This window comes from Aquila chrysaetos, chromosome Z, assembly GCF_900496995.4.
Source record: "Aquila chrysaetos chrysaetos chromosome Z, bAquChr1.4, whole genome shotgun sequence".
Lineage (NCBI taxonomy): Eukaryota > Metazoa > Chordata > Aves > Accipitriformes > Accipitridae > Aquila > Aquila chrysaetos.
In genome coordinates, this window is record NC_044030.1 from 82757788 (window position 1) to 82773278 (window position 15491).

Sequence of the window (15491 nt, forward strand, 5' to 3'; positions counted from 1 at the left end):
GCTCAGTGGGCTGTCCTAAACTCCATCTCTGGAGGATCCTCCAAATTACTGCCACTGTCTAAGGATTAGGTGGTATCTGATCAGAATTTCTCCATCTAGATATGTGTGTGTTTTTATGCTTACGCACATATAAACAGCACTTAATAGATGGAAGAGAGGTTAATGGAAAAAAAATAATTAGTGCCTGTTATCTCAGGAGCTCATGCTGGTTTTTTCCACTGCCCAGTTCGTGCCTCCTTTATAAGGATTTCCTCTTTATCCTGTGGTAGACTTTGCTATAATCCTGGGCTTCGCCAGCTGAGATGGAGGAACGGCTCCTTTAATTTGCTTGGAAGTGGTCCAGTCTTTGGAGTCTGGATAGCTCTGGTTCATATCTTAATAATTTTCATGCCTTCACATGAATTTTTAAAATGGGAAATACCCTGGTGAGCCCCTGGATCTTTCTCTCTTGGCTGGCAGCTTCCCTGCTCCATTGAGGCAGCCAAGGAAACCTCATACTCCAAGCCACAAGGACCTCCTCTTCCATTCGGGAGAGAGCCTGGGTTTTCGCTCAGAGGTGCATGCACGTACGTGCGTGCACACGCGCAGGCACACTCCGCTTGATTCACTATTTCTCTCATCCCCCTTTCACCTATTAGTGTCCTTTGAAGGATCAGGTTACCTTGCCAGTGGAAATATATGAGCTCACTGTGTGATATAGCATAACTGCAACAGCAGATCATATAATTTTCCCCCGAAGGCTTGTTGCAGACTATGTCGAGTCATTTGTATTTATGACAGCTTGGGGGTGATTTAGTGCGACCTCACTTTGATAAAAGCCATTTAGAGCTCATAAATATGGGTGACACACTGCCTTCTCGGCTGGGATTTTAAACGGAGAGCTGCATTTGCATTCCCATTGAGCTTTTATTGTTTGGGGGGTAAGAAAGGGAAGGAGTGCGAGAAAACAGGAAACGGAAGGAGTGCGTGAAATAACAAAAGGGCCCTTGAGAAACGAAGGATGCTGCTGTGCTTAGAGCATCTCCAGCTCGAAGCACCCATGTTGCCCCCTCCTCTCCGCATCCCCTCCTGGGCACGGGGCGAGGTGAAGTTCCGTTCTCCCCAAGTGGGTCAGACGGTGGGAGAAGTGGATTCTCCAAATCAGGGTCAGTATGAATGTAGCACTTAGTTTCCACAATAATAATAAAAAAGGCTTTCATATGCCAGTAGGTTTTCTTTTAGCTTGGGTCTTGCTGTTGTGTGCTGTATTTTTTACTTAATTTCAAGGAGACATTTCCCAAGTATATTTACATTCTCTAACTAGATTTATAAGGAGGTAGACAATTTATAGCCAACAATAAAAGATACTTAAGCCCAGCATAGAGCTGTCAGATTTTATGTGCTAGGCTTAAATTGATCATTGATGGAAGGATGTAGGAAGATTGTTCTTGGAAAATTATAATTTTTTCATAATTTGTAATGCCCAAAGGAACTTGAGCATCACAGCCCATTGAATTTCACACAGAGATGAATATCTTTATTTTATAAATGAGGCTTCAAAAGAAAAAATGTTTTTCATCTTTGTAGTCATTAGCAGAGGCAGGACCTGAGCCTACATGGGTGTCTTGACCACCAGGTCACCAATCAATCCACTCCCTGCAGCCTTGACTTCCCATATTCACCGGTTTTCCTTTCTCTTACGCAACCAGCGCGAGTCAACAGGAACGACTGAAAACTGTTCTTGGTGGCTGGGAAACTTATCTAACACATTCCCGTCTTTAATGGCATAATTATTTATTGCACAGAGCTGAGGACCACAATATTTAGTTTTGTGTGTAAAGCTATCCTCTTCATGGGCTTGATGTTCAGGACTGTGGGTTACCAAATTAAACTAACCAAAAAAAGACTTTTTAACAGCATCTGCCTATAGCAATAACATAGTTTTTTTTCAGAGTTTTACATGTGTAGAAGCTTTAGATTGTGATTTAAAAGCTTAAACGATGTCACTTGTGAAAGTTACCTCTGAAATCTGTACTGCAAACGTACTTTAGCATATACCTGTATGTTTGAAATACATCAAAAAGATTTAAGCTGATCAGTTTTGAAGCACTTTTTTAGCTTTTTGGAGTGTTTTTTATAAATTATAGTGATTTTATTGAACATTATTTTTAATTTTTGAGTTCTAACAGGGCAAAGCTATCACAAAGGCAAAATAAATCTTGCCTGCCTTTCAATTCATTCCTACAGTGCGATATATCATTAGAACGCTGTACCCAATTATTTAATTTTATACCTAAACTAATCAATTAACCAGTTTGCCATTATTATTGTCCTCTGGGTTGGATAGCGTTTATATGTTGCACTGCCGGTTAAGTTTGATGTTTGCAGCGGCAAACCCAATGCTTTCTTCAAACCATTTTATTACAAAAAATTGTTTGTGTCACAACCTGATTAGGCTTTATATATACTTAAAGAGTTTTCAAAATAGCATTGTGCATGGTGGTGGACCACCGCTACCCAGGCACAGATTCAGAGGCGGGGTTGAATACGGAGAAAGGCTCTGAAACTGCAGCCAGGGTCTTCTGCATTAGCCTCAGCTGGTTCATGCCCACCACGAGGCACCGCCGTACGGCTGTCCCCCTCTGCTTTTACATTGGGGCTCCCACCTAATACCTAGGCAACTGAATCCAGAGGAATTAAAAGGCAGTGTGCTTTTCATTAAGCAAATGAAAAGAAAATCACAGTCCCTGCCCCGAAGATTGTACACTGTAATCAATGGCAGCATTAATGGGAAACTTCACTGCACTCGGAGGAACAGTAAAACATGCATGATGGGGCCCCGAAGACAAGACAACCAGTAAACTACTTACTCTGCTTCAGCTTCATTAGCCATTAAAGCAGGATAATGGCACTTACCTTGCCCCACCAGAGATTAGTTAGTCGTCGCTAGCACAAAGTTATGGAGGAAAAAAAGAGAAAAAAAAAAAAAAGAGAAACATCGCTCCAATTCTTGCCTTAGTGAGGTTGGCAGCAGGTGAAGACAGGGCCTAGGTCGTACTGCGTGGCTCTGGTCACCGACCTTGTTCTGAAGTACAGGGTTGCTTGTGCGTGGGCTCTTGGCTTGTAGAAGAGCAGAAATGTTGGGTGCGTGCAAGCTCTGGGCTGCTCCGGCACACGATTCCCAGCACGAGGGGAGGGAAGGAATTGATTTACCAGCCTGGCCTTTCACATTTGGGGTTCAAGTGTGGTTTAGCTCCCAAGCAAGAATGTTCGGAGATCGCCGACGGCTGTCCTGCAGACATTTGGCTGCTCCGCCGAAAGCCCCGCATGGCTGAAACCTTACTCGGCAATCTGCGCCGTGGGACCTGTCCATGGCTGACAAAACAGAAGCGTGGAGCAGAATTGACACCGCCGTGCGGGGAGGCTTGTGCAACACCTGTCCGCGCCCTGCCTGGCGCAAGCCGATGCCATTTATCTTTATATGCATTTTTATTAAAAGTAGGTCCTAGAGCAAACAGACTTTGCAGTGTGGCTTTTTTCATTAAATGGGCTGATTCGGTCTCTGCTGACTCAAAAAGCCAATCAACAAGCCCTCTGAATCTTTGATCCATTTTTCTACTTAGCTGTTCTCTAAAGGCTCAATTTCCTCTCCTGTCATGCTTTAGAGAGGGGGAAAATACACAGCCTAGTCCCCCAGTTATAATACAATTATTTGGTGCAAGGGAATTTTTTTTTTTTCACTTGAATAAATTAGTTGTTAATTAAAGCTTTTTGATGTAGTGCGAAAGGAGTTATATTTGATACCAACAGCTGTATGCTGTTTGATTTATAGTCCTTTGGGGTGTTGTTGGTTACAGCAATCCATTTCTCCCCCTTCCCCCATGAAACACACACACACACACTCACTTCAAAGACCATTAAGTGGTACTGTGTTTTCAATTAGAAGGAGAATATTTTTGCTGTTTTTTTCACTTTTCTGTATGTCGCTTGAAAACAGAAGAACAATGTTTCATCACCTTGGCCATTTTCCCCGGGGTAAAGTCCTGTACTAGTGACAGCGAAGACATTTGTGACACTGCCAGGGTAAAGGCTCTGCTTCGGGCTGATTCGTTGATCCTGAACGTGGTTTCCTAGCTTAGCACATTGCATCTGCAAATAGTTGACACTGGCAGAGGACTTCCTCCGAGTTCCACTTCAAGCAAGTTAAATTGCTGCTCTGAGAACTGAGCCAAACTTCCAGGTAATGCATAAGGTGTTTGGAAGCTGTGTGATGCGTTTAGGTTAAAGTATCGCCATAGTTTTCAATCTGGGCAGAATTAGGGACCTGGGCAAGTTGGAGGGCCTTGGGTTTGATTTCTAGCTGGGAAATTAGAGAATACAATAGAAAATGTTGGCAGAGGGGCTGGTTTATGTACAATTCCTTTTATTTCTTCTAATACTCTCTGAAGAGTAGATCGAATTCACTGTACATTTGGTGCTTTTACTTGATTGATTTGCCTATTTCTAATACCTCTGAAATTACTCAACACTCATCGGCTTAGCTATGATTGTTTCTCACCAGGCCAGGGACCACATGCCGGGGGTATTTCCAGGAGGACATGGCATCCCAAAGGGCTGTCCTGTAATGCCTTCTCTCCTTTTCCTCACCATCGAGGAGGAGAAGGGCCTTGGAGGAGCACTGTTGGCTTTTGGCTATTTAGCATGGTAGTCACACATGGGTTAAGGAGGAGCTTTTCTGTACGTGATGCTGTTTTCAGGCGATTCCCAGCACGGTGTTCATTAACTCTAATAGAAGTGGTTGAGCAGAAAGTATGTTTCTTCATACTGGTTTGCATTTGAGCTTATGCGCCTGGGAAATGGAAATGGGACTTCCCAGTCTTGTGTACTAACATGTAGGGCACCTTTTAGAGATGATCCAAGCTCAGCTGAGTAAAGTAATAGGATCAGCTTCCCATGCAGAGGAGAGAGAAAGCCCTGATTCTCCATGAATCCCTATCCCAGGCAAGGCTGTCCTACTGTTGCCATTTAATTTGCTTTAATCCGATAGGGGGGGAAAAATGGGTCTTAATTAATTGCCTTCTACTCCAGGCTCAAGAGGAAAACCTGCTTCGGAACAAATTAATGCAATCAAAATCTGCAGGTTGTGAGGCTGCTGGCAGAGTTCCCTGTTTATGAGTAAATGAGTGCAGGTTTCCAGCTCTCTAGGATGGGAGAGACATTTCTGAAAGACGGTAGCTGGAGGTGTGGGCTTTTAGCAAACATGAAGAACTGGAAAGTAGGGTGCTTTCCTCCTGTGCCCTGCTTCCCCCCAGGCAGCATGACTGTCACTGTGGCCTTGAATTCTTTCCATAACTATTTGAGTCTGAATCAGAGTTTAAGGAACTGGATGATGGTGGAGATCACCCTTGTTGGAGATGGGTGGCTGGAGAGGAGCAGAGATGTTCATGTCCTGTCACCATGGTTTTTCTTTGTTCTCACTGCAGCTGAGTTTCATCCTTTTCCTGCTATCTATCCATTTAAGTAGATAACTAGCGTTATTTTTCCCTTCCCGCTACCTTTGCAGCAGTGATGGGGGCAGCAATGGCTGCCTACTTAACCCAATTTCTGGAGTCCCACATGTATTACGTTGTTGGTAATGCTTTTCTGGTATGCGCACGCAGCGCTCTGTACGGTTGCACATTGTGGACTTGCCAGGAGGGGTTTTAGGCCACTGAGATTGGCAGGAGACTTGAGGAAATGCCTGTACATCTCCGTATGATGGTAAATACCTTCCAGTTTTAGTATTACGTTGTTTGTTCCAATGACCTATTCTGGGAAGGGCTTATTTATCTAGGGATCAGTTTAGTATTCTAGTTCTCAGGACTGTAGAAACTATTTTTTCTGCATTGCTGAGGGACTTTCTATTTGTTCTATGATGTGTTGTTTTAGTAGGACCTACAGAAATACAATATTTCAAGCTTCATAAATGGATTTGATAGCAGAGAACGAAAACAGAAAGATTGTTCATGAGGAGTTTGATTTATGCACCTCTGACAGTTATTTTGCAACTTTGTGTATTTTCTACTCTGCCTAATTGTGTTTAGTTGAAGAGGGGAAAAAAATTGGTTATCAAATAAGAAAATTAAAATTTTGCATATATATGGAAGAAAACACATATTTGCAGTTGTGTGCATGTCAGCTGCTTACTGGAAACTGGTGAATATCTTATGGATGTCTCAGTTTGCCTCATTTCTGCATTACTAATGGAGGACTTTGAGTATCTGGCTTTAACAAAAAGCAGTGCATGTTCAAGAACTGGAATAACATCTCTGCCAAGCATCCAGAAAAGCTATACTAAGCTTCTCGTTGCATGACACACTCCTGTGATGCTACATACAAGTTCCCAGTAAGGTGTTATTCTTCTGAGCTAGCTGAAGAGGTGATACTATTCTACTGTTGCTACTATGCAGCCATCCTAAAATATTGGTTTCTGAATTATTCAGGCATTTGGAGAGAGGGGAGAAAATAAAAAACATGTCTTTGCTGTGCATGTTTCTGCAGGTATATGGAGCCATCAGAAGTTGCAGGTGAAAAAAAATGAAAAACAGTGAGGGAAGTGAAGGAAAAACAAGAAGGGAGAGTGTGGATGTCAGCAACGAAGATGGCAAACTCTTTAGCACAAGGCAAATGTGAGAGACGACTTGGCCATTAAGGGCCACTGAAGGGCCTGGTGAAAAAGTGTTGGTGCAGTGGGGTAGGTGACAGGGGAGGTCAAGGAGAGAGCCAGGGAGGAACAAACAGGGATGAGGAGGGGGAAACCACGCAGTAAAAACTAGACCAAAACTGTGTGCAGCCATGTCTGCACAAAGCCATTGGAAGGACTTACTTGAGGAGAAACATTTAAGTTCTGTGTAATTTCTCCCTTTTCTGAATAAACAGCAGGAGTAGTTAGTAGGGTGTGTGTGACAGGGCAGCAGGAGTGACTCCTATATTTGGGTTATTTAACATGCCCCACTGTAATATGATTTCACAGAGTTTTGGAGACCACCTTGTTTTCTTGTCTACAAAGACCAGCGGTTTTACGTTCCTAAGGTTTTCCATTATCAAAGGTTCTCATGGCCTCTTTATTTTTGTGTTTTTTAAAAAGAAGCTGTAATATCTCTATTGTTTGAAAAAGAGTCTTTGAATTTTGGCAAGGAAAAAAGCTTTGCAGCCGAAGACATGCCTTTCCCTTCTCCCATGAAACTCTCCTCTGTTCTGGCTGAGTTATGAGCTGTGCAAGATCGCCGTTCCCCATTTCTCACTTGTATTTCTCAGGAAAATGTTGGCAGTGGGTCAGAATAATAACTGAACACGAATCTTCCACAGAGCCGGGCCCACAGTATTGCCAAAGCAAAAATAGCAATGAGAGAAATCCCCGGGGACTTGTGGGGCAGGTGGAACTGGTGTCTCACCCCTTGCAATCTCCCACTAGCAGTGGCTGTAGCAAGCCTTGCCAGGCAAAGCAGCGTGTATCTCCAATGGTTCTCGATGAAGGAAAGGATGGGTCCACTTTTGGGCCCAACTTAATTTCTGTGTTCAGGCTGCTGAATCAACCAGCTAAAAAATTGGGAAGTGCTGGGTTCACCCTTTTGGGTCCAGCCATGATGTGGGCTGGGACACATACATATTAATCCCATGGTGACATGCCTTTCCTGTCACATGTAAGAGAGTGCCTCGGTCGCACTGCTGGAGACACACCCACTCAAACAGAAATAAGTTTGCACAAATAGCTGTAAAGTTGGGAAATTCCTATTTTTTTTGATGCCTGCAGTCTAAACATCTTTCTTATTTCAGTGGCCACTGTAACAAACACACCCAAAGTGTGTATATCTGTACATATATATACACGTTAGATGATTTACATCTGGATGGTCATGTAAGCATCACCATATGGGATGTAAGCACGTTTAGACTTAGATAAATTACGTTTTGCCATGGTACAATGCAGAGCAGCAGCAGAATCCCAGCCTTTTTTGAGGCGAATCTAATAAAAATGCGTATTTGCTGACAAACACACGAGAAAACTCCGTGTTTACATACACGCACGTGGCGCCAAGCGCATCGGTGACGCTCATCAAGCAAAGGCGGCCGCACGCATCTGCGTTTGCTCCTCTACAACTGCTTTATTTCCTTTTGAATAACAAGGAGGCTCCCCCCCGCCTCTTCCCCAGAGCTGCGGGCTCCGTTTCTGACAATGCACAACGACGTTGCTCGTTGGAGTGCCTGTCATTAAGCAATGCGCTGATTATTCTGGCAGCTCCGCTACTCAAGTCCCCGTGGACGAAGTCAGACATGGAGAGAATTGAATTTCGCCAAGGACGGGGCTAAAGGTCGTTCCATGCAGTGGACAGCTGTGTCTAGTCAAATCGAAACTATTGCTCCAAGTGTTACCAACAGAATAGCTGATAGCTCTGTTGTCAGTTCATTTACACTTGCATCCTGTTACAAATTAAACTGGAATTGTGGTGCGCTGAAGGAGCGGAAAGTCGGTTTTCTGCCAAGAGACAATTCCTTATATCACCAATTTCCAACTGCAGCCATTAAAGATCATTGCTAGGGGTTTTTGTGATTTCCAGCAATGAAGATTTAGGATCCTGATTTTCTGCCATGGGCAAAATTCCCGTTAGCACCTGCTCTCATCTTCTAATCCCATAGGTTGAAAAGGAAATGCAAAGCTCTGGTAACTGGCCTCTTTTCTCAGCTCTGCTCACAAAGAATACCATAAAGTACAGAATTGTTCCTTGACTTCTCCCACTTTCCAAGTTTTCTTTCTTTTTTTCCTATTTCTTTTTTTCTTTTTCTTTTGTTTTTTTTTCCCCCCAATCAGGACATTTGAATTCAGACAGGAGGAAAACTGTGAAATATCTTGATTCTGCTACAAACTCTTCTGCATGGAGGTAGGGTGTAGCAGCAAGAGCAGCTTAGCAGCACTGCTTATATGCCAGCATTCATCTCACCCCAGCACAGCATCTTCCTCTCAACCCACTCCTAAGCCTTTCCATCAGCTAGCCAGAAAATGCCTTCTGGGCAGAAACACAGCCTCTCCCAGGATCCTCAATGGGTCCTAGCAACTAAGCTAAAAGCCTGGGACTTGACCACATTTGGAATAAACTTGCCCAAAACCATCAATGCTAATTAGCTCATGTTATGAATGGATTAAGTGAGACACCAGCTGCAATGGGGCATTTTGATTTGGGTTGTGGCTTGGTAATTAGATGCACATAAACTGGCTGGGGAGCTGTCAGTCAGCAAGCAGCAGTTTCCTTTGCGGTGTTAGGAAGAAGAGCTTTTCTGTGTCCCATCATCTGTTTTGCTGTGAACCTTTGGGTGATGTACCAGTGATCAAACACAGCGTTGAGCGTGAACCGAAATCCTCCCCTGAGCCACAGCCGTGCGACTCGGTGGCTTCAGAACTTCGCTGCTCGTGCAGCTGAGCAATGTTATTTTATTTATAGTGCAAAATGCTCCTCGTATGGTGGCTGTTAATGTTAACACCATCCTTCCCTTTGATCCGTGCCAGCCTTCCCCTGTTTTCTTATCTGCCATTGGTGCACGGAATGGAGTTTGGGGGAAAATGTGTTTGATGCTGTCATGAAATTACCTAGAACAACACTGATGATAGAAAATTATACAAAATTGAAATTATAGATGAGCGAATGTGTGCGACTGATGGTGCAGGCATCTGTGGTGTTCTCACCTACAGCTGGGCTAGTTGTCCTGGGCTCCCTTTCTAGCCAATGGAGAGAAATAGATAACTCCAGTGAGATCCACCTTTTTCAGACATCATCTGTGTTAGAAGGAGAGGAATCACTACAGGGAGTCCCTGGTGATTTGTTTGGATGAAGTTGTCTGAATTTTAGACCTCTATTTTTAATGGATGTCAGGAGGTAAATCCTGCTTTTCCTCCCAAATCTGGAGCTTGCATGAGAATAAAATAACCAGACAGCAACTTTCTTTAATGTGAGGAAAGGCAGAAAGTAAAAAGGCAGCTTGACTGCTCCTGACATAGAGCCTTTATCAGCTCCATAAATAAAGGGCATATGCATGTAATGGCTGACTGCATCTCAGATTGCAATACCAATGTTTTAAAAGCCTGCTGACGGAGCATCTGCTTATTTCATTACTCCTCCAATGTCTTTGCAGGTAAGTCATGCATTATACAGTACCATCTCTAGCAATGCATGACCAGAGGGGACAGTCTGTAAAAAATCTGGATGGTCCATCGCTTTCCCTTACCTTCTAGGAGAGAGAAACATAAGGAATGATGTATTCAGTTAATAGGCAGAATTTGTGAAATAAAAACCTATTTGCTGTGAACTAGGATTTGCATTTTTTTAAAAGAAAGGAGAATGACTCTATCTCGTTACTGTGTGAGCTGGCTGCACGCACAACAGAGCAAAGATGATTTTCAGTAAACTCCCGCTCAGAAAACATACTGAGGGGCTCGGTATTAGTCAGGTGTAAAAGGAAGTGTCATGCTTTACTGGAAACAGATATGGTGGTGAGTTATAAGAGTTTATGGTGAGCTTTGACATTGCAGGAGCATTTTAAGGAGCCCAGATACAAATTCAGCCTGGCCCTGACTGCAAACTAACCTGTCCTGTGTTATCACCAGTAGTGTGGCAGAGGAGGTTTACAGTAGTCCTACTGAACTGAAGTTTCCCTTTAGGAGCAGAATTTGGTCCAGAGTTTGTAAAATAAAATAATCGTGGGAGAAGAGCAGCAAACTATCTCCCCAGACGGGTTTTTCAATGGGCAAGTTCATGTTAACCTTGTGCTGTGTCCCTCTGCCATGCGTCACAAATGCTTCCTTTGGTTGTTGTTAACTAAAAATGTTGGATCTCAATGCCTTGGGTTTTTAAGCAGGGTTTGCACTTAGTAAGAGCTGATTTTCTCAGGCATGAATGCCTACCCACCTGCATACCATTGCCTTGGCTCAGTGTCCATAATTCCCCATCCTCAAGCACCTAGATGTGTAGACCTAAGGATGTCTGCTGGCTTTCCTTGCAATTCTCCTCCCTTCCCTGGCCATGTGCTTTTGAGCCAACGTGCTGGAGAAACATTTGCTGTGTTTCTTTGGGTACCTCCTGGGTTGTTTATGGAAGAAGACCCAATCCGAAAGCTGTTTTGTCACTGAAGAAAGGGGCCTGAAGAGAGGATCCATAGCCCTGTGTAACACTGTGGTGATTCAATATTTGGCAATAAGACATATTGACCATTCTACCTATATATTCATATCTGTTGTAGGTCTTTTTTTGGTCAGAGACAGTAAAAAGCTATTAGCCATCAAGATGCTTATGTGAAATGAGTTTCTGGGCCCCTGTCCAATTGTTCATAACCTCACTCATTTGATACGCACACAAAAATTTTTAAAAAATGCTCCTGCATCCAGAAGATGTAACGGGGATGAACATGATAAAGAGAGCCATGGAAGTGGCTTTCAATTCTGGAGTACACAAGGAGGTAGGCAGCAAAAGAGTTTTAGCTTTATAGGCTTTCCTAATTAGCATCCATAGCTGAGGAAATACTGTAAGACATTTTCCACAAGTATTCATTAGCTGTTGGGTTTTTATAAGCTTGGTTAGACTTTGTACACTTTCTCTCACCATCCCGTCTTGTTTGCTCTTGACAAATATTCCAGCAAACTTGTTTGCGAGCAGGAGTGTTTGTGGAGGTTGCAAATACTGGAGAATATTCCTGAATAGTGCCTTTAATATTCCCACTGGAAACCTGCTTCTAGGGATCGTAATGTCCCTCTGTTCAGGAGACAAACATCGCCGTGTCATGCAGACATTTAACAGCTCATGAATTGGGAAGAGATCAAGAAGAGTTTTTAGAAAAGAATTTCAAATACATATTTTTAGGCAAACAGCAATCTGCTAATAGTTCACAAATCAACACACTGAATATGTCAAATGCCTGCCTCTTCTGTAGTGTCCCATTTCTGGGATTTAAGGTCACTAACAAATTTCGAAAGCAAACCCAAATATTTTATTTGCTTTTCTCCTCAATTTCAATCTGTGGAAGAAAAGAGGTGTTTAAAAAAAAAAAAAAATCTGGTCTGTTTAGAATAGCTTCCATAACATTGTTTCTTATTGACCTATCTCTAAATAAGAGACTCTTGCTCTTGACTGCTGCTTAGATGAATGATTTCTAAGGCTTTTCTTTTTGTGACAGCGATGAATTGGTCGATGTTTGTATTAAGCTTTCCTAAGTGCACTATTAAATGGGCAAAACTTCAACAATAAACGGGCTGACTGGCTCAGTGATAAATTGAAAAGAGGCGGAGGTGTGTATTTTTAGACAGAAGAATCATCATGGAAATTGTCCGATTGCCATGCATTTGGAGAAAGGCTACGTGGAAAAATGCTTCAAATAGGTACCAGACATTAGCTGCTCTTAAATCAACGAGACTGTGCTTTGGAAAAAAAAATACTCATCTCATCAATGCCTATCTTGTCCTAAGGCTTGCCTAGGATCTAAGCATTCCTGATAGTGTTAGAAGCAAAACCTTTAGGCTTTCTTTAAAAATCCTTTAAGTTCCTCTTGTCATCATGACTTGCAAGCAGGCTTGAATATTTTACCTTTCCCCTACATGAGAAAAAGATACGGGCAATTAAAGATGCAAAGAGAAGGAAAGGAATCCTCCCAGACCTTTGTATTGTTTTGTCCAGGGTTGGTGTTCTTAAAAATCAAGTGAGGACAACTGAATTCCCAATTTTCTCTCCTGTTTGCCATGTCAGAGGAGCATATTTGTGAGTGATTGTTTCAGGTGAGGACAGATGGCATATTCATGGTGTTTCTGTCCAACAGTAAGTGGGACTTAAGTTCTCTCTATGTGTAGATGTTCAACCCTCCGTGTTTTCAGCCTGTCAGACATCAGGGCACACTGGCAGTTCCAAGAGACAATTATAAGCTTCCAAAGTTGCCAGGCACATCACTGCATCCATTAAAAGCCTTGCGTTATCGAGCTGAAGGTGAGGTTCAGGGTCTAGAGTGGCTTCCCCGCTCTGCCGCTGGCTGGCTCCAACCCTCGGCAACCCTGCACCTCTTCTCTGAGCTGTGCAAATGAGATAGTAGTATCTGTCTCACAGGGGGTGTTAAGAAGCTTAATTCATTAGTGTTTACAAAGTGTTTCTAGATCCTCAGATGGAAGGCTCTATAAACAGGCAAAGTATTACTAATTGCCAGCTTACACTGAATTGTAAAGTGAAAATAAGGATGGCTGGAGGAAAGAGGAGGTGAATTTTCTGATCAGCTGCATCAGTCTAGTGGTTTCAAGTTAAACAGTTTAAAGTTTGATTTCCCATTACCATCATCTTAAAAAACTCCATTCATTTCTATGGGTGTAATATTTGACCTCCAGTTTGGGGAAAATCAAGGCACATCTGATTCTGCGAGTGAGGCCTCCTATACTAAAGACTAAATCATAGGCTTAATTCAGGTAATCATTCCTGAATGTATACCATGACATTACGTTGCTTTAAATGGCATGAATCCTGATTTACAGAGTACGAAATCAGTGGTGCTGTTCGATTTACACCAAAATATATTAGAAATATATTAGAAAAACAATCTTGCACATCTTTATGGCCAAGGAGCACACCATGGTACTAATGTTCAGAGCATTTCAAAGCATATGGGTGGGCTTTTTTGTTTGTATGGTTTAGTTTCGTGTTTTTTGTCCTCTTCATTCAGCCCTGGCAGGAAAAAACAGACTGGTTTATTCAGTCCTTTCCACTTTCTGAATTTCCTGCAATACCACAGTGATGTCGTGCTTGGGTTCCTAGTTAACTTTTTGTTGGCTTTTGGAAGGTATCAGGAATTGGAATAAGTTGGATAACTTGTGTTGTTTGTATTTATAAGTTGTGTTATTTATATGCATTTTTCTGCAAAGCCTGATTCTTTAGGACCAAGCTCTGTAATAAGTTTCTTCAAAAATTAATCATAGAAGTGGAAAGAAACGTACTTAGTGTTTTTTCACTCTTTAAAATACACCACATTTTATTTTTTTCTCAAACCACACTGTTAAAAAAGTAGTGGATAGCCATTTCCCACTTGGCCTCCAAAGGGCGAAATCCTCATCTGGTATAAATTGGCGTAGCTCTATTCAAATCAGAGCGAGTATATTAATTCACTCCAGCTGAGGCTCCAGCCCTTGAAACGCCAGTGAGTAGAGTGAGTTTTGCACAGGATGGATTTTCAGGCTGGGTGGAAGGTTTTGCTGTGTAACTTGGTTATGTGTCTAGGCTCAGGGCTGTGGGAAACTGTCTATTTGACATCTGCAGCATACACAGCAAATGCTTTGGCAGTTCGAGTTAATGCCTTTTGAATTTGCAGGTTGTTTACTTTCAGCTTGAATGTGGATTTGCTTTCAGCCTCAATGGGAAATCTAACATAAGAAGTAATAGGACTAGCCATCTGTCTGAAAGGGTATGAGAATTCCTGGTTTTGAACTAATAATGGAGATCAGGGACAAGTTCACCCCCTGTGTAATCTCTGGCAAATTATTGGCATGCTCCTTGGATTTCCGACCTGGGACCCAATCCCTCTGGTGCAGTGCGAGCAAGCGTAGAGTTAGGAGATGAGACCCGTAAAATGAACATGGTCAACACCCCTTTCCAATGGTCGCTTCTACAAACAAGCATTGTTCCAGCTCTTTCTTCCTCCGCTCTGATTTACAACCCATTTTGGCGTATAAACCGTGCACCTGTGAAGCGGTCTGCTCCATCTTCGCTGAAGCCTGTGATCTCGGGGGAGCAGTAAACAGCACGAGTGAATGGGAACCCCCATCTCTCGCCAGCATTTCCTGCAAGTAAATATCAATCCATGCATTAGTCATAGGCAAGAGAATGGTTTAATAACTAGATCAATTGGGTCACTTTTTCAAAAAAGCTCAGGGCCAGATTTCTCAACTGTTCCAGCACTCTTGAAAGGGTCCAGATTTTTTACTTTCTTTCTTTCAAGCTAAGAGTTAAACCCATTTCTCCCTCCCACCATCTAAACTAAGAAGAGTTTGGCACAAGAGCCAAGTTTTGACAAAAATGATCAGCATCCTGCAGCATTTAGCAGGACACAATGAACAGATTTTGCAAAGAACACAGCATGTGATGGGTCATGGAGCTGCTCCCGATTCACACATGTGGACACGAATGGGGACTTGAGCTTCCTGTACCTGTCTTGGTCACCCACAAGAAGTGCCATCAGGTTCAGTGAGAAAATACTTATACATGTACTGTGCTCTCTAGAAGGCTGTGCCCTTATTTTGGAAGCCTGTGTAATATAAACTCTTGGTCCCACCTTTTCCACTGACTTCGTCCATCATTTCTGTTGACTTGGATTAGGTTATCCTGATTTGTACCAACTAAAGACCCAAGTCTTGGTCTCCAAACCACTTGGATGAGCTAAAGATCATTGCTTGAGTAATTAATAAATAATAGGAAAGGTAGGAGAAAAGACTACAAGAAATCATTTGGGAAGAACATCATCTG

The 15491-nt window shown here is 42.7% G+C and overlaps 1 protein-coding gene across 3 annotated transcripts in view; it reads left to right on the forward strand.

Annotated features, from left to right (window-relative positions):
• SETBP1 (SET binding protein 1) overlaps window positions 1-15491 on the forward strand; it is a 265469-nt gene that overhangs the window by 95053 nt on the left and 154925 nt on the right. The gene's annotated exons all lie outside the window — the stretch shown is intronic.